This window comes from Alligator mississippiensis, chromosome 4 (assembly GCF_030867095.1).
Source record: "Alligator mississippiensis isolate rAllMis1 chromosome 4, rAllMis1, whole genome shotgun sequence".
Classification (NCBI taxonomy): Eukaryota; Metazoa; Chordata; order Crocodylia; family Alligatoridae; genus Alligator; species Alligator mississippiensis.
This window is the reverse complement of record NC_081827.1, coordinates 186323192-186347489: the sequence shown is the minus strand read 5'-3', so window position 1 is coordinate 186347489 and position 24298 is coordinate 186323192. Positions and strand designations below refer to the sequence as shown.

The 24298-nt window shown below is 40.3% G+C and overlaps 1 long non-coding RNA gene across 4 annotated transcripts in view; it reads left to right on the top strand.

The window, feature by feature from the left end:
- The window catches only part of LOC132250372 (uncharacterized), a 56200-nt gene that overhangs the window by 4616 nt on the left and 27286 nt on the right, over nucleotides 1–24298 (top strand). For all 4 annotated transcript variants that reach the window (XR_009462064.1, XR_009462067.1, XR_009462066.1 and 1 more), the window contains exon 2: nucleotides 13733–13811. This is a non-coding gene — a long non-coding RNA (uncharacterized LOC132250372). The remainder of the gene's footprint in view (nucleotides 1–13732; nucleotides 13812–24298) is intronic.

Below are 24298 nucleotides of genomic sequence, written 5' to 3'. Positions count from 1 at the left end.
GCAACTCTCCCTGACTCCCACCCGGGCAGATAAGGGTTCGGGGCCTTAGAAGGCCCTCAGGCGGGTACTTGTGACGCTTAGAGTGGAATTAATTAGGCAGACGCTTATCGGTTGCAAAGCAAGATTATTTACTCACGCCATCAAGGTGGTGAATAGCGGAGGTCAGAGATACTTGGTTAGTTATAGCTTAAGCTTCGTAGGTCATAGGTCAGTCTGCATAAGAGTTCTTTGGTCGGGCAGATAAACGGAGAAAAAAATCGGGCTGGCAGGTCGTTGATTTACGTCTGATAAGGTCGAGACGGGGGAGACTGACAAGCAATCAATTTGTCAGTTATTCTCACGCATACGTTCAGAGGTTTTTTCAGGTGTGTGCGCGGAGGTCTCCCGTTCTTCACGGAAGTGAAGACGGGTTTTATTTGTATAATAGCCAATTGCTTTTTGCCACGTCATAAATTTAATTAGAATCGCCAATTATCTAGCGGTCTTCGCTAGGGTGTTATCTCACAGGGTTACTCCCTGTTTTCTCTGACCAGTTATAATGATTTATGTACAGCACAGAAGGCTAAGTTCTATTTCATTTTAGGTGTCGCAGTTATAAATTTCTTTTTGACATGCGCAGCAAAAAAAAGCAGTTACTATCATTATTGTTAACCCTTAGTTAACCTAGTGCAGAAAAAAACTGTTTTGAATGGTTTTACTTGTTTGTGACATGGGCACTACCTAATTTGGTTGTGACATCTCTGAGAAACTCTTTTGCTCCTTATTCAGGGCAGCACTTGGGCAGATGAAGAAATTTACCCTTACTCAGGAAAGACTTAAGTACGTGCTTAGTATTAAGTGCATACTGTGGTATTTTTCTCAATAGCGATAGATTGATGCCTGGGAGACTTGGTAGGTAGAGCGCAGCAGTGGGTCACCATATAAAGGCAAAGACAGATTTTCAGAATCACTTAGTGAACAAGAAACCAAAATTATAAGCTCCTCTTATACCATTTACTCTTTTTGCCAACTGCGCAACCGTGTAGATATAAAACTAGTGGAGAATCAGCACCACATCTTTTCCCATGCGGCCTCCTAAAAGGCATGTTGCAGGGTGTGGAGTAAGAAGATGGAGGAATGGCCAGAGGACATGTAGCATAAAATATTGAGGAGATATTCAGGTTGAGATTTCTGAAGAACCCCAAAGGTGGTCAGAGTGACAAGCTCTCATCAAATTTTAGATTCGAATACCTAAATTCCAGCCTTAAATCATCTTATAGTAGGCTTGAAAGTGGCCTCTTTTGTCTTCTACTGAACTGCTATGTGCTGTAGGTCAGATTCTTGAGCCTTGTCATGTGACATGACAGTGGTATTTAACACCCAGCAACAAACAACTACAGAGGGTACAAGGCCACAGTAAATTGCATCCTACAGCTCTACAATAGGTTCAATTAACATATTTATAGCTGCTCAAACCAGAAATGATGCAACTAATGTGAAACAGAGAAAGGGCAAGGAATTACACAATTTTAACAGCACTCAGCATGCTTGTTAAACACATCAGGCCTCATTCCCCTTCGAGATCCCAGATTTCTGTTATGAACTGAGTCCCACCATTGCAATACCGGACTACACTGGTATTTAAGGAGGCCAATTCTTTTCTATTTGCTGTTTACATTAAAACTGTCTCTTCTGCAAAAGATTTGTTATTAAGCAGGTAATCCTCTTAGAAACCTTCCTACAGCCATTAAATCCTCAAAGTACTTTTCACGCATTCTAGTTTTATTGAATATAAAAAATGCAATTATTTAAATCAATTCCAGTATATTGTGTTTTATCCAGATAATTCTTTGCTTGCTGGGTTTTTGCAATGCTTTCTGCATTGTATTTCAAGTTGATTGACGCTACATAAAGCTTTAATTAGTATTTGCAATCATAAATTAAAGGAAAGAGCTCATATATTCAGAATAGGCAATAAAAGCAGCATGTGGATAAGATAAGAGATTTTCTATCTAATTTTCTGGATGTAGTTGTTTTGTGAATTACCAGAAAAAAAAGGTGACACTAGACATATTACTCCACTGTGTACCACTAGTCTTAAAACATGCCACCACCGTACTAGCCTGATGGGCACTATTTGACTTTTTTTAGACTGTTATTTTATTAGAGATGGCCAACATTTTCCACCCACTTCTGTTTTTCTATAGAAAAAAATGTATTTTTAATCAAAATATCCTGTAAAAATTATTACATTTCAACTGTGGTTTTACTGAACAAATTTTAGACATGTTAGACATTTGATATGTATTTATTTTCCTTTGCCTCAAACACATTTTTAGTTCATTTCTGTGTCTCTCTTTCATATATTTGATTGAGAAACAAAGAACACCCTCCAGAAAAGAACAACATTGAAAAAACTTTTCACTCAAATAATTTGTTTGATTAACTTTTTTTTTTTTTACACTGCAGTATTGACCAGTCGTCCAGATGCCTGCCAGGGGATGACTGGGCACAGTGGAAGCTCTCCCCTGTCTTACCTTCCTCAGGCAACTGACATTTTCCCTCTTGCCTCTTGATACTAGGGCTTCCCACAGTATTTCACATTAAAAATAATTTCAGAATGAAGGCAAATACTGCCAGTTTCTCAATGAAGAATTTATTTTTTAAAATGTCATCAGCTCAGTCATACCTCTGACCACAGATCTAGTTACTTGCAAATAGTCTGTGAAGTGTATTTATGTACTGAGCTGTGCTTGAGAATACCTACTGTAATAAATTTGGTTCACATGAAAAACAGGCTTTTGAAAAGCTTTCAATTGTGTCCCATTGAATTCAGTGGAAATTGTGCCATTGACTTCAGCTTGCTTACAGTTCTATCAGTACCATGTTCTTTTCAAATCCCACCCTATGCTCCTTTGTAGTGCGCATTTGACTATTTGGCTAAATGTTTGTCCATTGGAGCTTTGTGATTTAGAATCTTCTTTCAGCTGATGTAGCTAAGCATTTTTTTCAAAATCAGAACCATCTAACTTTCCTGGCAGCAGTTTTGGGTGTGAAGCTGGCAGGTGATAGCATGAATTTTGGTAACGCTGGAAAAAAAATCACTGTTCCACATCTGAATTATTTCCATTTTAACTACTTTAAATAATAAATAGTAACAATATCCTTCCCCAGCTTAATACAAAACCTTTTTTTCTATAAACATTCTGGGAAGCAAAAATAAATTTAAATAAATGACACAAATCAAGAATGTTGTATCCCCACACTAACAGGCAGTTACTCCTCTGCTGAGAGTCAGGTAAGTCATCTCCCTATCTAAGAAGATACTGGGGAAACAAATTCAAGCTACTTTCTAAAATTAACTTGTTTGTTTACAATGCATAGTTTTGTTCTTGAACAGAGGTGGCCACAAACAGCATGTATGCAATCCCATTACAGAAATCCAGTCAACCCCCACTGTCCCATACCAGAACTTAACTCTACCCAAAGGATTAACTTCAGTTAAAGAGACTGAATAAGAAATTGTGCAGGCCGACTGGGGGCGAGCCGGGGCCCGTCTTTGCGCACACGGGCTGTGGCCAGCAGCCCGGGCACGCAGGGCTGGAGAAGACCGCGGCGAACTAGAATTGATTACGGACATGTAGTGGTTGATTAAAAGATTGCTTACTTACACCAAAAGATGGTAGTGGTGTAGGCTGGACAGCTTTCCAGACACAGCTCCGCTTGAATCCCCGTTGGAGTATTACGACAAGTCAGCTCTTTTCCCCGGAGTTGTCGAGGTTCCGTGGATTCAGTTCCCCCGGAGTTGTTAAGGCTCCGTGGGTTCGGTTCCCTCCGGAGCGGCTGAATCTTCGTGGGTTCGTACGGTACTAATCTTCCCCGGAGTTATTAAAGCTCCGTGGGCTTGGTTCGGTTCCCTCTACCACGGAGTTGTTAAGGCTCCGCGGATCTGGCTTGGGTTTCTAGGAAAGGGATACGTCTAGGATTGTGCTCGGTGATGGGGAGAGGCCAAAGGCTATTTAGACCTCTGTTGCCTTCTTAAGAGAGGCGCGTTGGGTCCGTAAGGGTCCACATTGCTTAGAGATCTTCACACAGAGCAAAGTCTCCTTCTCCTGGTGAGTTCTCTCTCTCTCTCCAGTTTTCCTCTCTCTCCGACTTGGGCGGAAACCACCCAAGCCTTTTGTACGGCTAGCAAGCCAATAGCTAGCCGCCACGTGTGCCTTTACTCAGAATCGGCCAATAATGTGGCGCAAATCTGAATACAAATGGCGGGAACTCTTTGCACTGAGCACTTCTCAAATGCAGTAAGAAATGCACCATGCAAAGAAAGCTACAAATCTGGCGGGAAATACTTCGTTGCACCAGAGCTGTCCTCTGCAGCAGAGAGCTCTACCGTGCAAAGAAGCTGCAATTTAGAGGGAAAAATAATTTAGCGATGCCGAAGCACACACAAACAACAAATCACAACTTTGGGTTGTGACAGAAATAACTCTTGTGGTGTCCACAAATTCCACCACCACCAACGTTTCTTCAAAGTTGGTATGCTGATTGCACATTAATGTAAAAAATTTGTAAAACTATATGTAGCAGTGCCACTTTGCAACTCCTATCAGAACTTAATTTGAATAAAGAATCAAATTCTGCTCTTTGTGTTTTTCAAGTCTGTAATTCTCACTGTCCCTTAAAATGGTTTCCCTTCTTACTCTTCCACTTTTCCTGAGAGGAGTACTAGTTTCCTATACAAATCATCTGAAACATGGTAGTGTCCCTATTGAGAGAGATAAGGAGCCTTGTCATTCTGAAGTTAGGCAGAAGGCAGGCCAAGGTAGCAACTTAGAACATAACCTTCTATAAGCAATAGCCTACTTTGTCAGATTTATCCCTATTGTAATAATTTATGTTTTGGGGCATTACTGAAGGTAGCTGTAGTACTCCCTTAAGAGTCTTCCACAGTATCATATATTGTAGTTTCTACCTCCCATAAACTCAGCATTTTGCAAAGGACCTATACTTTTCTTGGTCTTTGTGACAATACCCTGATGCAAAACTTACCACAAAGTGAAGAGCTCCCAAGCCAGGGGGACATGGAGACAAACCGGAAGTCCGGCAGGAGCAAAACCGTGGCAGGGAAAATGCCACAGCAATGAAAGAAGAAAAGAAAAGGAAAAAGCACAACAGGTCCAGGAAGAGCTGGGGCTGGCTCCCACCCCAGCATGGACCCGTTTTATGGCAGCGTGCTGGTGCCGATTTGCTGCCCCGCTCCCTAGGGCAGAGTTAAAAGCTCCGCTGGGAGCAGAGTCAGGAGGACTGGAAGTGAGGCTTCTGGTGGGTCCAGGAGAGCCCCGGGGAAGAGGAAGCTCCAGAGAGCTGCAGTGGTTACTGCCCCAGGAGGGGGCACATGAAGAAAGGAAAAGTTCACAAGGGCTAAAATATTTATCTAAAGAAGAGGTATGGGTTCTAGACACCTCTGGACAGGAGTGGATGGCCAGAGACCCTGCAAAGGGAACAGAGAGCTATGAGTTTGGGCCAAGATAAACATAACAGAGGAGCAAGGACATCACTTGTAATAAGGTAAACCCGGTGATAGCTGAGATTACTAGCAAGTCTTTGCTACGATGGGGAACTCAGACCAAAGTGAGGTCCATACCCTATTTTTTTCTTTAAAACCAAAAAAAAAAAAAGGACAAGAAAAAACATCACCGGAGCTCACCTTAGAGGTGAGCAGAAGATAACACCTTAGGTTGGCGTAAGATGGGGTGTAGGGGAGGCAGAGCCCTGAATCAGGAACCTGGTCTGTCCTGGTTACGGCAGCCCCAGGGAAGGTGGGACGTAATATCTTACTCCCGATAATAAATTATTTTTCCTCCAAAGGCGTGGCAGAAGAGAATCACCCTGAAGGCCTTCTGAGGCATATACTCCAGCAACAAACCGTCCGGATCCCAATGAAACGGCAAAACCTGAGAGGTCCCCAAGAGCTAGGCACATGAATTAATGCCACAGGAACTTACAGTCTTCTTTGTTCTTCAAATGTATTTATAGAATGATCTTAGTTACCTACTGCCCCATGCTGACTGTATTTCAGTCTGTGCCTTGGCTTTTCTGATTTTGTCCCTATGTACTTATACAATATAACCTCATAAATCCAGCTTTCAAAATCCTGGAATTCTCAAAAATCCAGGACTTTTTAAAAATACAGTACACTACATTATTGCATTAAAAAATAGCTTCCCAATAATCCAGAAATTTCTCTGGAAGCCTGGCACTTCTCCGCCATTGGTTTTGTTCATCAGCCGACAGCTATTGTTTCAAACAATACTCAGTCATGTGTATAGTGTAATAGCAAAGAAAATTGACTTAAGGCTATGCACTGGCCTTATGTTTAAAAAAGCCAGAATTTTCAAATTTCTGGCAGGTGCTAGGTCCCGAAGATGCTGGATTTATGAGGTTATACTGTACTATATTCTTCTACCTAGTAATATGACTAAACTCCTACTTTGTTAGACTCCTTCTGTTTCATATCATTAACACCTTTTGGTTTAGCTAGGCAGGCCTCTCACTACACTTACCACCCTTTGTTTTGAGATACATGCACCTGTGCTCTTAATATTGTCTCTTTAAGAAACAATTAATTCTTATGCACTCTTTTTTTCTCCTAGAATTGCCTCCAATGGGATCCTGCCTTCCAGTTTGAGTTGTTAAAGTCTGCTTTTCTGAAATCCATTTTTTAAATTTTCCTTCCTTTCATTAGGCTCACAAACTCTAGCATTTTACCATCACTGGGAACATCTACATATGCAAATGATGCTGGTTGTAGCAGCAGGGGGCAGGAGATTCCTACCCCCTGGTAAATTACTCTGGAGTAAACCTACCCTGAGCAGGCATCTACACGTGTGCCCATTTGGAAGCAGATTTGCTGCTCTTGGCAGCAGTCTGCTTCCACTCCCTCCAGTCTTGCACCAGTCCCCAGTCAGAGGCAGGTCCCAGCCAGCTCCAGGCTGGACATAGAACTCTCCTTGCGCAGGGAGCTCCCTGCCCCAGTTCCACAATTGCCAAGTGGGGGTTGGGAGCTCCCTATTACTGGGGAAGGGGAACATTGTCCCCACCCAGGCTTTGGTAGCGGAGCCCACCCTGGCAGCTCCCAGGGTAGGAAGCAATCTCCCGCCCCCTGCTGCCTGGCTGACTGGGAGAAAATTTTGCACCTGGTCAGTCATCTACACATGCCTTACTATGCAGTAATCACTCAGCGGCTAATTTTCTATTTGCATTTGCAGATAGCAAATTAACTGCTGGTTCAAGCAAATTACTGTACAGTATGGGTTTTCACATGCAGACACAGATGCTTACCATGCAGTAATTTACCCTACCGTGCAGTAAATCATCTTGTGTAGACATGCCCCCTGTCAACTGAGCTGCTTCCACCTTCAGAGGCATAAGCAATTTTTCACTCTTACCAACAATCCAGTTAAAACATACTCTACAACCTATATCAAAAAGTTGTCTTTAGCAATATAGAACTTGGTGGGATGTCTGTACTGTATTGTACAACTACAATTTGATGGAAGGTAAAAGTCCCTCATAACTGCTAGGTCCTGTGAGCTGGATATTCCACATAAGAATTTAAAACCAAGCTTCTTACACTTACCCTTCCTGTTTTGTAGTCTATAGCAGACACCCACCTTAATCACTCTTGCTTTTTGTCCCTTTAACATAACATAGACACTTTCCAATGTAAAGACTTTCCAACAAGTTTACCTCCTACTGTATCCTAGACAAAGGAACAAGTTTTTGTAACCACACACAAGGGAATGATGAGGCTAGCATCACATTAAGCAGCCTCTGACACCCCAGCCTGAATGACCAGGTGTCCATGTGCTGTTGGATCTGCAGCAAGATGCCCTGGTTATTACACCACTACACCTATCAAAAACAAAACAAAGAACCCCAAGCCCTTTGCTGTGGGTAAGGGTTTTTCAGCACACATACCTCATGCAGAAAGGTGCTCTAAAGAAAGTATTCTTAGTTTTAATTATAATGTTCCTCTCCTTAAAAGAATAGGATTCAAAGACTTTACAGGGAGAAGGGATTTAGGTCTTTATTTTTTCAGTGGGGGTGACTTGGATTGAGCTCACTGTGACACTGAGAGCATACAATCCAAGTGTCTACAGATGTACTTTATGGTTTTCTATCACAGCTTCTCTCTGCAATCTCTGAAATTATTTCAACAAAATTAATAGCGATAGCAAATTTGTTGATTTTGTGTAGCTTCTTGACTTCTTCCATTTTTGGTCAGAAACTCTGCTTAGAGTAGGTTTTGTATTTAGATTGCTTAGATTTTATTATTTACACTTTTTGGTTGCTTTGTTTTGTGATAATTTTATTTTGATCATTTGAGATTCATTGGATGGAAAGGAGTATCAATGCTGTGAGTTGCATTCATATAATGGAAAGTCATTTTTGAAATAAAAGATTTTCTACCATTTTCTTAGAATTATGGGAAAGTCAGGCTGGAAGGGACCTCACAGGGTCATCTAGTCCAGCCCCCTGTTCAGGGCAGGATTATTCCTAACTAAACCACACCAGCCAAGTGTCAGTCTAACCTGCTTCTGAAAGATTCCAAGGATGGAGATTCCACATTGTAGGTTCACATTCAGCTTATGGTTCACCATAACTCCCAGGTCCTTCTTTGCAGTACTGCAACCTATCCAGTTACACCCCTGTATTTGTACATGCAGATTCTGTTTCCAGTGCAGGGGTTTGCTACTGTCCTTGTTGAATCTTATCTAATTGATTATAGACCATTTCTCCAGTTTATTTAGGTCATTCTGGATCATAGCCCTACCCTCTGGAGTGTCCACAGTTCTACCCAACTTGGTGTTTGTCATCTGCAAATTTTCTAAGTGTGCACTCAATCCCATCATCCAAATAATGAATCAATTCTGGACCTAGGACAGACCCCTGGAGACTTCCACTTAATACCTCCTCCCAAGTAGACCTCAAGCCATTGAGAACTACTCACTGAGCATGATGATCCAACCATTTATGTATTCATCTTACAGTACTTTCATCTAGTCTGTATTTCTTTAGTTTGTTAATGAGAATGTTGTGGAAGACTGTGTCAAAAGCCTTGCTCAAGTCAAGGTATATCACATCCACTGATCTCCCCTCATCCACGGAGGCTGTCACTTTATCCTAAAAGGAAATCAGGTTGATCAGACATGACTTGGTCTTGGTGAATCCATGATGATCCCAAATAGTATGTTTTCCAGTATCTCTTCTACTCCAGGTTTCCAATTTAAAAAGTGTTTTGTTGTAGTGGGCTATAATTAGAATTATGGTTTAAACAACAAATGTGCATGAAGGAGCAACAAAAATAATCTTTACTGCTAGTATTCAGTACTGTTGTTAAATTTTCTGTGAGTATACTTATTTATCAAAGAATGAATGCACTGATCATTTCTGGCTTTGCATTGAAACACCCACTGAAATCAACAGAAGTCTTTATAACTTCAGTGGATTAGCATCCCCCCCTCCAAGTGTAAGACAGGTGTCCTCATTTTTTAAAAGTAGAAATTAACTTATTGCATTAAGTTATGATCTGTACTACTCTGGGAATCTGCTTTTTACCACAGCTGTTGAAACACAGTAGGTGGTATCATCATGTTTAACTAAATTAACCCTCCAAAATTTGCTGAAACAGGATTTTTTGTCCCCTTGTAGTTTGCATGAAATTTTCTGTACAACCACCATATAAAGCCAGTTTGCTGTACTAATATATGGAGCCAAAATAGCCCTCAAACTGTATGGAAACTGTGGCAAGAGGCTTTGCCAGCATCAGCAATTGCACTTCATTACTGAGTAGAAAATGGGTTACAGACAGATAAACAATACATCCTGCTTTGAGTTTATTCCAGCTTCACATATTAGATTTCAGTTTCACTGATGGCCAAGCCCAAAGTACTGGAGTTATGAGCCAGTTCCCAAAATGTTGTTTTCTTTTTTAATTGTGGCTCAGATCCATATCAAAGTGAACTGAAGTAGAGTATTCATTCCCTTGGAAAGTCTCACTAATTCTGTTCTTTTTATATATTAAAAAAAAGTCATGCAGTGTTACGCCCTTTGCTCAAATGACTCACAACTTGCCCTTGTGCCAGTATCAACACTGTCTGTGCACAAAAAAGCAGCTTACAGTTTTACAAATATCTGAAAGGATGCACACATCCCAGCCACAGATACAGAAGAAAGGGAGGCATGAGAGTAGGGTGTCCTTCATTGCAGCAGACCCATGGAGATTTTACATAAATTCATCAGATATTGGAGCTTCTCTGGGAATTTGTAGATTCCTGTTGTAATACAAATTATCATCATCACCATTGTCACCTTCTTGCAGTGGCCACTTTGCTAATGAACATAATCACAGGAAGGAAGGGGTAGTTCTAGTGGTACTAAAATGAGGACCTGCAGCACCCCTGTCATCTCCCAACACACAGAATTTAACTATTGCTTGTAATGAAGAAGATAATTATGACAACATCCCAGAAGATACCATGCTCTGGGAGGTCGTCTCTACTTTCTGGGTGGAAGGAGTGGTATGGCCTTTATAGGAAAGCAGCCAGGATTCTTCTTGTACCTGTTCCCTAGGGTTGGATTCCCAGAGAATGGACATAATGCAATGTAAACACATGCTTCAGTGGGTTCTTAGTGTCCTGCAGCCAACATAACAAAAAAACCTCCAGCGGTGAAGGATCCCATATTTTCCACTTCCCATAGCTGAAAGAGTTCAGGTTTAAAGAAGAATAACCTAGCCTTAAGGAGTAGGACATTTAGAATGGTCCCCTTCAAACAGATAATCTGAAGAAAACTGAAGAAAATTGACTAATGCATTGTATCACTAGCAATGAGCTGAAAAAATAAACTCCTCGTGTCTTGAAGAATGCATAGGCATAGAGCCCTTATCAGTATCCTGTCTAAATATTAGAAAGGAAATTACATTTAAAAAATGTGAGCATATACATATAACTGCAAAATCAGGGGATCTAAATACCATGTATTCAAAGCATTAACTGTAACTGCCTTGGAGATATATATGGTATGTATGCATACACACACACACTTACATACATAGGTATGAGTGTATGGGTGTCTACAGGCAGTCCTTGATTTATGGAGTTTCAACTTACGGCGATTCGCACTTATGGCGCTCCTCCATTTACTCCCATGTTATTACTTACGGTGCTGGATCCTCGCACTTATGGCACTACAGGGAAATTTACAATGAGAAAAAGAGGGCAGCAAAACAAACATCCCTGGATCAGTTTCTCAAAAAGCCATCAAGTGGCCCTAAGTCTCCCCAAAAATGTCCCCAAAGAAGCCCTTCTGAATTCCATGACCCTGATGGTGTTCCTTGAGCTTCTGATTAAATAAAATTTTATGTGATTAGTTACTATATTGCCCTGTTCAATCAATTTATATACAGTACACTTTAGAAAGCTTTATACTGTACAGTGTATATCAGTTATAATTGATTAAATAGTTGATTTAAATATGGTGTTTATGGTCATTTCTATAAAAAGTTGGGCATCGGGCCCTTGGTCAGGAACGAAGCCCACTACTATAACATTGCTTCTATGGGAAAATCAGATTCGACTTACATTGTTTCAACTTACAGCACCTTTTCCAGGAACGTAACCCACCATAAGTACAAGGACTGCCTGTACTGATTTCCTACACTCCCTTCTGAATGCCCAACTTGAGATGCATCAACAGGCCTGGGTCGCAGTGGGAGTGTCTACACGTGCACATTTACTGTGCAGTAACCAAATTTACTGAGCAGTACAAGCACATGTCTACACATGCACACCCATTCTGCGCAGTAAATATGGTGACTTATGCCAACTTGAACAAATTTATGCCTGATTAGTTACTGTGCAGTAATACATGTGTAGATGCCTTACTGTGCAGTAATACTGTGTGTGTCGACTGACTTGGGACTCATTTTAGTCCCAAGTCAGTCCACACACAGCATTAATATCCTTTAAAGCCTGCACATGTAGATGCCAGTCTATTCCCACTTATTGCACTTTAAATTTAAGCCAGCGTAAATGCATGTGTAGGCACACCCAGTCAATGCTAAACATCTCCTCAGAGAATCAGACTCCTTTCAGATGTTAAAACACGAGCAATTGAAAATAAAGGCCACTAAAACTACTTTTCTTTTTTTAAATATTGGTTTAGTCTGCATTCATGATGCATGACAATTAAATGAACTAGAGAGCTAAGAGCACAATATTGTCCTAGGCATAAATTTGTTAAATTAGACAGTACATGAAACAGTGACTAAATTCAAGAGCAATATCTTGGCAACCATGAATTATCCTTTTAAACATATAGCTCAAACTAAAGCAAGGAAAACACCTGCCAGATTCAATATTATCCTATCTGTGTGAGCACACTACAATAGAGTACAGTGAAGTTCTTCAAAGTTGTTTTAAGAGGAGAATCCAGAGGGGTAGGTGAGAATCTCTGTGTAGATTTGGATTAAAATGAGCTGTTAATCTGATCTGGACCTAATTCAAAAGGCCTGTTTCCACAGATTTACAGAAAGTTTTTCATATTAGAGGGCTCTTTCTTACAGGTCTCATATTTGTTATAGGTGTATCAAGTAACAGGCAATTAATTTTATTTCAATGCTTTACTTCCCAGTTCCCCTTCCCCTCTATCCTACCACAAAAAGTCTAATGAAAATCAGCAAAAGTCATGCACCGGCTTCAATGGATATTGGGTCAGGCCCATGATGCTGTACTTAAAATACCATGACAAGGCCCTGGTAATAACAAGATTATTATTTATTTTTTATGAGAGTTATTTGAAATGGATTTTACTTAAATTTCCTTGGCAATGAAGATCAGTAGAAAAATAATGCATGGACATGAAATTCAGTTATTTATTGAAGTGGTAAGATGAAGTACTGTGTGTATATGCATGTGTGCGTTACTGTGGGCTCTGGCACTCTTAGACCAGAACCAGGAACAAGTCAATACAGTGCCTCCATGCACTGGAAGAAACACACAATAGTTTGGCTGCAGTTATAAAAAAATGCTCATTTAATGTATATATTTCTTGTGTTTAAAATAAAGTTTTAATTGAGAAATACTTAAGTTAAACAAACACAAACAAAAAGCAGTAACACATAACATTAAAAACTAGGGGACCCTCATTTGTGAGTTTTCTGAGAAAAACTATTGACAACAATGGGTATCTGAAGGACTGAAGACAAGGAAATGCTGCAGATAAGACCCCCAGGGGAATTTTGCACAGCTGGTTAGTGTCCCTCGCCAGGAAAAGCCTAAGCCAAAGAGACTTTGAGAAAGCAGTAGAGCTGGTACCAGGTACTATGCCATGGAGGCCCTGGTACAAAGGGCTGTTCTCAAGTGTGATGGGAGTGGAAAGGGGAAGGATGCAAGAAAGTTTTTCACCCTGCCAATTTCACACTGATGCAGTGACCCCAGATAAGGGGTGCAAACCAGTCAAGAGACACAAGCCATTTCTCCTATAGCTCTTTACTGCTTCTCAGAATCTGACCCCAGGTGTTTATGTAGAAATGCCTACAGGCCTCTTTTTCAGGAGGAATTTGTCAAAATCATTCCTTACTTGGATTTTGAATTAATTCTTCCCATCAAGTTCCATGAAAACTGTAGATGAAAAAGAAATACTGTATTCCAATACTTAAAGTACTTTTTTTCTTTCTTTTTTTTAGGAGCTCTATTTATTTGGCTTGAAGATCATGAGGCTGAGATCAAGTAATGCAGTTTATTTTCCTGGCCCTTAATCTGCAGGTAGGCTATGGCAGTTTCCTTTTCTCTCCCATTTTAGCTCACCTGAACAAGGCTGACCATAAATTGGGCCTGAACATTCTCCTAAAGTGTTAGACTGTTCTCTAACTCATAGACTCGGCATCCCCCTAGAAATGAGAACATCCAATGTTAGCAAGCCCCCCATAAACTGCTTGACTCTGTCCATTCAGTTATCATCAACTGCTCCCTTCAGAGGTAAGGATAATATTATGCTACAGACACATGCAGACAGTTTTACCCAGAAGGGACCATTAGTTCATCTAGTCTGAATTCCTGTGTAGAGTTTCACTTAACTACCTGCGTGCTGAGCCTAATAACATGAATTTTGAATAATAATGTCCTCTGTATCTTCCAGGAAAAAAATCTTAATGTAAAGATGTAAGAGATGGTATAGATGGTATACAACTGACCCTATCCATCTGCTTCAGGTAACATTCATGTTGGTTTAAATAAGAATCTTGCCTGAAGGATGGGTTCAGTATTAAATACAGGCAGTCCAGTTAGACACAAATGATTCTACTTGGCCACCCTGGAAATTAAGTCTGGATGTAAGTCACCCATTAATCAGGCAGGGGAGTGGCTGGGACTAGGTGGAGTCTTGGCTGCATCCTCTAAGAAAGGAGTCAGAAATGTAGGGTGCGGGAGATGTTAGGTGGCAAGTTGTAGTGAGTTGGTTTCTGCCCATACCACATTACAACTCACCCAAGAACAGGGAAGGAAGCATGTCCCACACACATACCCTCCTTTTGACGCACAATTCCTGCCCTGTACTGTTCCTAGGGAGCAGCTACATGCCATCCCTTAAATATAGCAGGCCATACTCTAGGCTTTATTTTGTTGGAGTGATTTAATATATGTGATTTGGCTCCCTATAGGAAAGCATGTCCCACCTAGTCATGTCACTGAGTATATCAGCCAGTGAGATCGCTGAAAAATATCAGTTTATTTATTATTTAATTTCTTGAAAAAGTTGCTGGTCCCTTTCCTAAGCAACCAGTAAGTACTTGGGGAGTATCCAAAGAACAACTTTATAAGGGAAAAGGTTTTAGTTCCTCAGTACAATGAAAATTAACAAGTGCTGCCAGAGAAAATAGAAAACCTAAACACGGAGCCCAAGAGAAGGAAAAATTAGAAGACCTGTTGACTTAAATGCTGGCTTGGTACCATTCCCTGGAGATGCGCTTAGTTTAAGAATTTTAAAAAACAATTTGTCTGATTCACTAAAGCTGCTAAGCATGATGCTTGCAACTTGGTTTTTGCTCTTTGTTCTCACAACTTGTTTTCAAGCTTGGCATGGGGGCTGCTTTTAATTTCTTGGGCTCCAGTGGCTCAGGGTCATTCTTGTGTGTAAGAAGTGAAAGAAAGAGAAGAAAACAACGCTCATAGCCCATACTGATCTAAACTGTCACTGCATGTTGCTGCCTGAGAAGCAGATGTTGATAAATTACATCCAGAGAATTCAAACTCTGCATCTTCTTCCACATGACTCTCTATGCATGGTCTGGTCATACCAGCCTATCCAGTCTGCATTAAAATCCATCCTTTACACCCTCCTCCAGCTTATTTCCTACAGTACATCTAGTTGATGTGTATAAAAATCCTGGTTCACAATATCCCTTTGCTCAAAAATTTTCCATAGCTGGTAAAATTATGGCTCAATTACTGGAACCACTAGCAATCAAATGATTGAAGTAGTTTGCTTTTTCATTAATTGCTTGCAATTGGCTTATAGTTGTAGTATCTGAAAGTTTAATTTTCTACGCATTGAATATTCTCCCTTTATTGAGTGTTTCCTCAGTTTATACACTTATTTTTTATACCACATAAAGGGTGCTTGTGTCAGCTGAACAGGACAAGGACTGTCTCTGGTTCTGGCTACATGACAAAATAGGATCTTGGTCTCTGACAGGAGTTCACTCAATGTCTGCCAAACAAATAAGCAAATTGACTCAAGGTAATTTTAATTTGTCAGGTAACATGTTTGTTGCAATGACCTGACATAAGTGATAATATTAGGCATACACAACTCTATTGAAAAACCTGAAGGACGGAAAGATTAAGGGGCAGCAAAACTCAATTTGTGCCCTGTGGCTGGTGACTCTCAGCATGGTTACTTTGCATGTACTGTAGCTCTAGTTTTAGAGCTGATTAAGGCATCAAGCTGCAACCTAGTGACAAACAGGAACTACCTCGTGGGAAACAAAAACAGATACAAGAAAAGAAACAAACAAGCCCACACAGAAATGGATAGAGTGAATCACTGTTTGCCTTGTCACTTGAAGAAAGGAATGTGACATTTTCTGCTTGCACAGTAACTTGTGAGCTCCAATTTCTAGGCACTTCATGGGCTTTCTCCACATGATCTATCCGCTCTCATTCAAAATCCAATGATTGACTCCTGCCTCCCATCCACCACTTCTTAAATTTTTATGCAATTTTGATGTATTGAAGGTGATGGCAAAACTCAGTGAGCCCAGTGCTTTCGAAGTGGATGTTTGTTTTGACCCAAGCTTGCAAATGTTGTCACCTGTAGTCAATAGGAGGGATGATCAATTTAAAAAACAGAGGCCTGCATTTTTATTGGCATTTCACCACATTTTAGGAAAATACAGTGAGAAGGAAGAGGTTGCTAATGAAACGCCATAGACAAAAGTTAACAGCAACTAACATGCATCTGCACATTCTACTCCCCTTGTCAGAGACATCACATACTTTTGGAAAGGTCCAGTGTGGAACAAGGCCTGGAACATCAGTTTAGGCCTCCATAGCAATGAATCCTCACTGAGAGAATGCCAAAATGTTAAGACTACATCATTCCTAGAATACACAGAAAATGCTTGACACTGCATTTCTCTGAAAGAATACATACTGCCTCATGATCTAATGGCCAGGGTAGTTTGCTGTGGGAGTATATGTCTATTTAAATTATAATCACTGAGGATAATTCCTTCCAAATTTGTACAGAGCTTAACATTGTAGGAGTCTGCTGTATGATTGGGGGGTCCTAAATCCCCTGGGTGGGACCACACAACATCTCTAGGCAGAGTTTCACAAGTGCTGAAAGCCTGGATAGGAAAACATGGACAGCAGGGAGAGGATGGCCACTTTATTTGTCATGTTAAATAACACCTTCCTAACATTAGGTAAACAATGACTTGCGTGTACTATCATTCTTTGTGTTTGCTGGTGTAATTTGTTCAATGGTCATTTATGTTACACATTTTACTATTCTTTTTGTGTGTTTAGTTTTGATGTCATAAAAAAAAAAAGTGACCCATAAAGTTAGTTGGGCAATATGCCATGATGCCATGTGCTTGAGCTCTTGCTCCTAGGTGGCTTCTTCCTCTTCCTGAAGTGCAGGATGGAAAAAAAAAAAAGGAGTTCAGATTTCAAAAGGGAATAATTTAGGGTCCTCTATCCTTGAGGCTAGTTGGCTAGGTGCCCAGACCCCATGTTTAACAGATGTCAGCACAACTGCCTAGATGGCAATAATAAAAGTAAAGGCTTAATCAGCCAGATGTTTATATCACGCTTTGAGAACCTAGAAAGAATAGTATTGGAACAGATAAAATAAGTGCCTTTCTTCCAGGAGAACCAGAAAGGCAGGTCCTGCCTCACTGTATAAAGTATGCAGTAGCTGATCAAATATCTAAAGAACATAAACAATCATGGCGCTATGATGACATGCTCAGCTGTACCACTGAGAGATTTTTGATTAATCCAATCCCCAGTCCTTCACCTATATATTTTCTACTTAGATGACAGCCCTTCCATGCATGTGTTTTCTATTTTGTGTTTGCTTGTAGCACAACCTACATACTATAAGCACTCTATATATAGAGAGAATGATGGCTCTTTCTTAATAGAAACACATATTGGAAATTAGCTTAAATGCAGTATCTTCTAAGAAATTGTCTTAATCTAAATTACAGGAGATAGCAATAAACATTGCTTAGGTACTAAGCAATACTAATATGTATAACTGTATTTTGGTTGCCAGGAACATATTGGGAACATGCCAAGAAATTAAGTAGGTATATTAAAATCGATGTAACATCCATATGTTTTGACCTATAATTATAGAGGTTGCTAAACAGATTATAAAAAGATATGAAATTAGAGAAACCCAGTACTGTATTCAATCCAACATGGCTCTGTATTAATGGGTCTTCTCTTAATGAAAACTACTAGTTGACCTGAGCGACAATGCCAATGTCATTCTCCAGCTTTCCTATCTAGAAGCTTTCATCACATTATAAAGTGTGTCAGCAAAAAGTTTCTATGCTGAGCTAAAGGAGGTGGAGAGGAACTGAGACAGCTTTTCAGATCAATTATCATGGGATTTGAGCTAATATGCATTTGAACAAATGTAATTTAAAAAATAAAATAAAAGCAATCTTAAGAACATCCTGCCTCTCTAGGGTAGTCTAACCCATCAGACAACAAATATCTTATCTGTGGCCAAAATGCTCATCTTACTGATCCTTCCACTGTAAACAGGAAATTCCCCATCTGTATTCCCTTTCTCTTGGGGCAATTAGTAAACCACCTGCATCATAAACTGCAGCAAGAAGGAACTGGACATTCTAAGCATATAACTAGTGTAAGGCTTCGTTTACTTCTAAACCTGCTTAAATAAATTGTTTGTGCAGTCAGCCTTGGTGTGGAGATTTCAGCTTTTTGTTTCAGCAAATTAGAAGAGCCTCAGGGATAATGAATGAGAAAGTGAAGTGCAGCCTAAGCTATACTTAGGAACATAGTAGTGTTGGGATCTCTAAACTGCACAAATACACTTTGACTCCACTGTCTCCTCCATTTTCAAAGCCTTCCCTACTTCAAAGGAAATCAAGCAAGGTGAGATATATTTAAAACCACTGAGAGAAAACACTTCCTTACAAAGGCTTGCTAAAGCAAGTGTGCCTGGCAACGCGTATTTAGATGCAAAAACCCAGCAGAGCCAAATTTCAGAATGAATGTTTGGTTAGTGATCACTTTTCTCCTACATATTTAACTGCTGATCACCATAGCTCAATTGCAGACCATTTCTCTCTGCAGGGTATGAGTTAATATGCACCCAGTTTTGTCCAGAGCATCTTTGATAAGGATAGGAATATATGAGCAAATTTGTAGAGGTGGTAAACCCTGATCAGCTCAATTTCATTTGTGTGCTCAACAGCCTAAATCTCTCTCTAGCAAAAAACCCATCCCCCGCAATAGGAAGAAGATGGTCTACTTCCTGCTGTATTTATATATCCCGACCATCTAGGGGGGGAGAAAAGCTATCAGCTGGCAATTTACCTTTGAGCGGGGCTCACCCAGTCACCCTTTTCTCAGACAAGGTTCTTCAGGGGGATGCTGATAGACTAATTAATAGCTTGCAGCTGTGGGGCCAGAAGATGCCTGAGGGAAAAAAAAATTAACTCCTGTCTTTCTAGACCCAGTTCAGACAAGGAGGATAGGCATAATGAAAACATTTTGGTCTCTCTTTTAAACAGTCTGTGCATTTGTCTACCTAGGGTCAAAAGCAATGGGTGGATGTTGCACTGGGACAAGTAGAACATCCCAGATAACAACTCAGCATCAGTGTGCTATATAGACAGAACCTATCAAATATATAGGGCATTTCATTATACTTTGGCGTGGATAAGTAGTACTAAACATAGAATGAGAAGCAGGACCAATATGACTGCCCATAATGGGGCCAGAAGGGGGGACTGACCTTCATTGTAGAAGATATGGGGAAGCATTTATATTGAAAATTATACTTATGGGGACTGGAGGGAATGTGCAGAGGGGCACAGAATGTGTCCAAGTAATTATAAAAAAGCATCCTTAACTCTGACTCAACTCATCTGCCACTTGATTGGGGTGTGGCACCACACCCTACAATCTGGGGTGACACCATCAGATACTATTCCTTCCTTCACTGTGAGCTACAGATGACCAGAGCTTCCCACTTCTAATGGAAACATTTGTTCAGAGAATTCATTATACTTTTCTGAAATTTTCTAAATACTTTTGCTGTCTCAAAATTTGCTGGATGTTTGGCTGTTGTTAATTCTGTCACAGGTATTTTCCATCCACTAAATAGTGTTATATGATCTCCTGGTCTGGTGGGTTAGCACAGCTAAACTTAGTCACAAGTTGAGCAAGCTCAGTAAGTAATAGAGACATATCTATTTATTACCAGAAGAGGGTACGAAGGCAGTTCCTCTCCTGTTTGTACAAATAGTTGTACTTGCACCTTGTCCAGGAAATATACCCCTAATTCTGAATTTGCTCTCAGCATAACTTCCCAAGACACGTTTTTTTACCTGGGCAGGGCCACATCCCTTAAAGGTTGAATGTGCAGAAGGTAAGACGGGTGTATTTGGTAGCCGTGTTGGACTGAGACAAAAAGAAATGCAAAAATCTAGAACTTTTGGTTCAGAGATGATGCCTTTTATTAGACTAACTGAGAAATTGCAAAAATATATGTATTTTTTCTGCAAGTTTTTGGACTTACACCCTTCATCAGGCTCAGGGAAAGGTCAAGATGGTAAAAAAATCCTCATCTGTAGGAAATAAACTTAATTTTTTCACAGAGGAAGCTGAAACTGGAAATCTGTTCTTCTGGGTTCATGAGAGTTTGTAAGGTGTTCTTTGTTGTGCAGATCAAGCTGAGCCTAATGAAGGGTGTGTACGCCCAAAAGCTTGCAGAAAAAATATTTTTTTTGCAATTTCTCAGTTGGTCTAATAAAAGGTATCATCTCTGAACCAAGAGTTCTAGATTTTTTGCATTTCTTTCAGGAGGTAAGGATGCATCCCAAGCAGCACAATAACTCTACAAAATTGGTCTGCAGCATCTCTATTTCTACTACTGATCAACCTCCACTTTCAAACATGTTGTCCTTGCAAAGCCACACAGTCACCTGTAGGATGAGCTGGTCCCATGGATTAGCAACTGAATTAACATGCATCTTGCAATTGCCTTAGCTTAGACTGTGCATATGTCCTACATAGCTGAATGGTGGTGCAAGGGCAGCAAAGCACCCATCTCTTCTTAGCCAACTAAGGCCTACTTTATTTTTAGCATGGTGTGGTATACAGCACCTGCTTTGTTCTTGATCTGATGCTGAGGGTAGCCCTTATTCACTGCATATCTGAATGAGGAGTAGAGGGACTTGGTAGCAGCATTAGCAGGGAAAGTACATGTCACCTTTTTTTCCAAGGACTGCAGTAAATTTCTCCCTCCTAAAGTAAAAGAAGATATTGTACTTTAGAGGGATATAGACATAGATTGATTTTCCCAGATTAATAGTTTCCCATCTGTTGGGACTGCAAAGTCAAAGGAACTAAGGAATGGATGTACAGAACCAAAGCAGGGATCCATTTGCTGCAGTGCCTTCTTTCTAATATTGGCTAAGAACAGTTGCTAAAGAGAGTGCTGCAATACGTTCAGCTGGAGATATTTATTGGATAGCCTTCCTCTGGGGAAACTTTACGACTAACCATCAGATCAGATCAACTTTAATTGAGTCAAGGAGAAAGGGAGTCAATTGACTGTATAGAACGCCAAAAGTTCATTTAAGGAGTTAGTTTTCTGACTACAACTTCCAATCATGGTTTACCCTAACACAGCCCAGATGCTGCCTTATTAACATTAGTAATTGAAAACTGGGCAGCAATGGGTAATGAAAGCAACATTTTAATGTGAAAGAAGCAGTGCACATGCTTAGACTTAACTTATGTAGCTCTGCTATTTCACAGACATAAAGGCATTGGGCTTTGGGCCGAGCTCTTCAGAATATTAAGTGGCCCAATAATACAGAACAACACCTAACAGGATATTCAAATATGCTTAAGTTTAATGCCCTGAAATTTATACTAGCCTACCAATATGTCAGTGGAAAAGGTGGTGGCTGGGTGGGAGATTAATACATTGGAAAACATAATTCCATTTTAGTGCCACATACAAAGGATTTAATTATTGAAAAGGGGAGTCCATGGATTCAACTCAAAGGGCCTTAATTTACCAATGTTTAAAAACACTGGAAGTGGACAATATTTTAATTTGTTCTAACTGGACTTCAAAGTTACAGGGTATATTTCTGCTCCTTGCCTAGAGGAACCATACCCATCAGACATCGTGTATCAAATGCAAAGAAACCTGTAATTATATAGTTGAAAAATTTCTCGGTAAATATTCCTTTGTATTTTTGTAAAACAGCCTGTTACAGTGAACATTCTTATAAAGTGGTGATTGCTGTAACAACAGTGAGGAAATGCATACATCAGTATGGATGGTAGCTACTTTTGGGTTGATCCAGTTTTAAAGAATGAGTCCTTTAATATCCTTTGGATACAGGACATGCAGTGTCCATGCAGTGTTCAGTGAAGGGACACTCATATCTCCCTGCAAAATGACAATAGCTTTAAAAAGAAGCTAAGTAAAAAGAACCCTGCATATCTTCCTTTATTGCAATGCGACCTAAATTAGAACTGAGGCACTAGTTTGGTTTTTTTCCCTCAGATAAATTTGCTGGAAAAGTGTTTCAGAGAGATTGATAGTAAATTCAGGTTGAGTTTGGGAAATGATTTAGTCTGAAAAAATAAGGCAAGAAATCTCCAAAATGTGAAAAAACCTGTTTTAACATCTTTGGCATGAAATGTTTAATTTTAGAAATGCTGGAATTAAGCTTTTCAATATTTTCAGGATGCAGCTATTGACTTTTTGTTCTGAAATAACATTTAAAAAAAACTGACAAATTTAAGGGAGAGTAGTCAAACAAGAGAGTTAAATAATCAAAAAACGAAACAAATAATTTTATTTTGGGTTAAACTAAAGATTTGAGATTGACCCAAAATGATTTTTATCCATTTCTTTGTTTCTTCAAAACACCTGGACAAACGCTTTATTGGTATGATCTGAACTGAATTTTTTCCTGAATTCTTTGGTTTAGCCACCAACCATGAACTGTCCTGTCCATCCATTACTCACCCAATTCTACCTAAGAAGGAAATCACATCCATGGAAAAGGGGTGAAATAAATGAGAATGGTTTCCATCCCATAACCCTGAAAAATATACAATACTTACAAAAAAGGACTGTGTCATCTTTAGATTAGAGGGAAAAACCAGTGAAGCCTGGATTTTTTTAATCTACAAAATTGGATGATTCTAAACTCCTGAAATGCAGAGTCTGCAAGTGTCATAATGTAACAACACTGACCCCGCCACTTCTTTTCTGTTTTCATGTCCTTGTGACAAAGTATGGAGCAGAATTCAGAGATTCACTTGAATCTGACAGGCCGCATAGGGAGCACTTCTGCTATGGCTTCAAGATTGTGACCCTTGGGCTGTCAGCCATGTGCCTTAGTGCTCATGCCGCCCCAGCCTCTACCCTGCTACTGAAATATCTCATTGTATTGCCACATAGTTCAGCTATATCTACAGAATCTGATCTCCAAAATTGTAGGTCAAAAACTGCATATCAGTGGTTCATAGCAGAACCACTGGCATGGTTGTTCAAGCACTCATGGTGCTTGGGTCAGGTCCCAGAGGACTGGAAAAGAGCCACCGAGGTCCCTATTTTCAAGAAGGGAAGGAAAGAGGATCCAAGTAATTATAGGCCAGTCAGTCTCACCTCCATCCTTAGAAAAGTCTTTGAAAAGATAATTAAGGATCATATTTCTGTGAGTCCAGTGGGAAAAATAATGCAGCAGGGCAACCAGCATGGATTTGTAGCAGGCAGATCATGCCTGACTAATCTGGTTTCATTTTATGACCAGGTCACAAAACGCTTAGACACAGGAGTAGAGGTGGATGTAGTTTTCTTAGATTTTAGGAAGGTCTTCACTATGGTATCTCATCCCATTCTCATAAATAAATTAAGAGAGGCTGTGACGTAGATGCTTACACAGTCTGGTGGATGGCAAATTGGCTTGGGGGTTGCACCCAGAGAGTGGTAGTAGATGGGTTGGTATCAACCTGGAAGGATGTGGGTAGTGAGGTCCCTCAGGGCTTAGTCCTTGGACCTGTACTCTTCAATGTCTTTATCAGTGACTTGGATGCGGGCATGAAGTATACTCTGTCCAAGTTTGCAGACGATACTAAATTGTGGGGTGAAGTGCACACTCCATGGGGTAGGGAATGGCTGCAGACAGACTTGGACAGGTTGGATAAGTGGGCAGAACACAATAGGATGCAGTACAACAAGGACAAATGTAGAGTGCTGCCCCTAGGATATAAAAATAGCCAGCACACTTACTGGCTGGGAAGTGACTCTCTCAGCAGCACAGAAGTGGAAAGGAATCTCAGAGTCATACTGGACTCCAAGATGAACATGAGTCGTCAGTGTGACAAAATCATCAGCAAAGCTAACCGCACTGTATTATGCATCAGCAGATGCATGACAAATAGATCCAAGGAGGTGATACTTCCCCTTTATCGGGCGCTGGTCAGACAGCAGTTGGAATACTGCGTCCAGT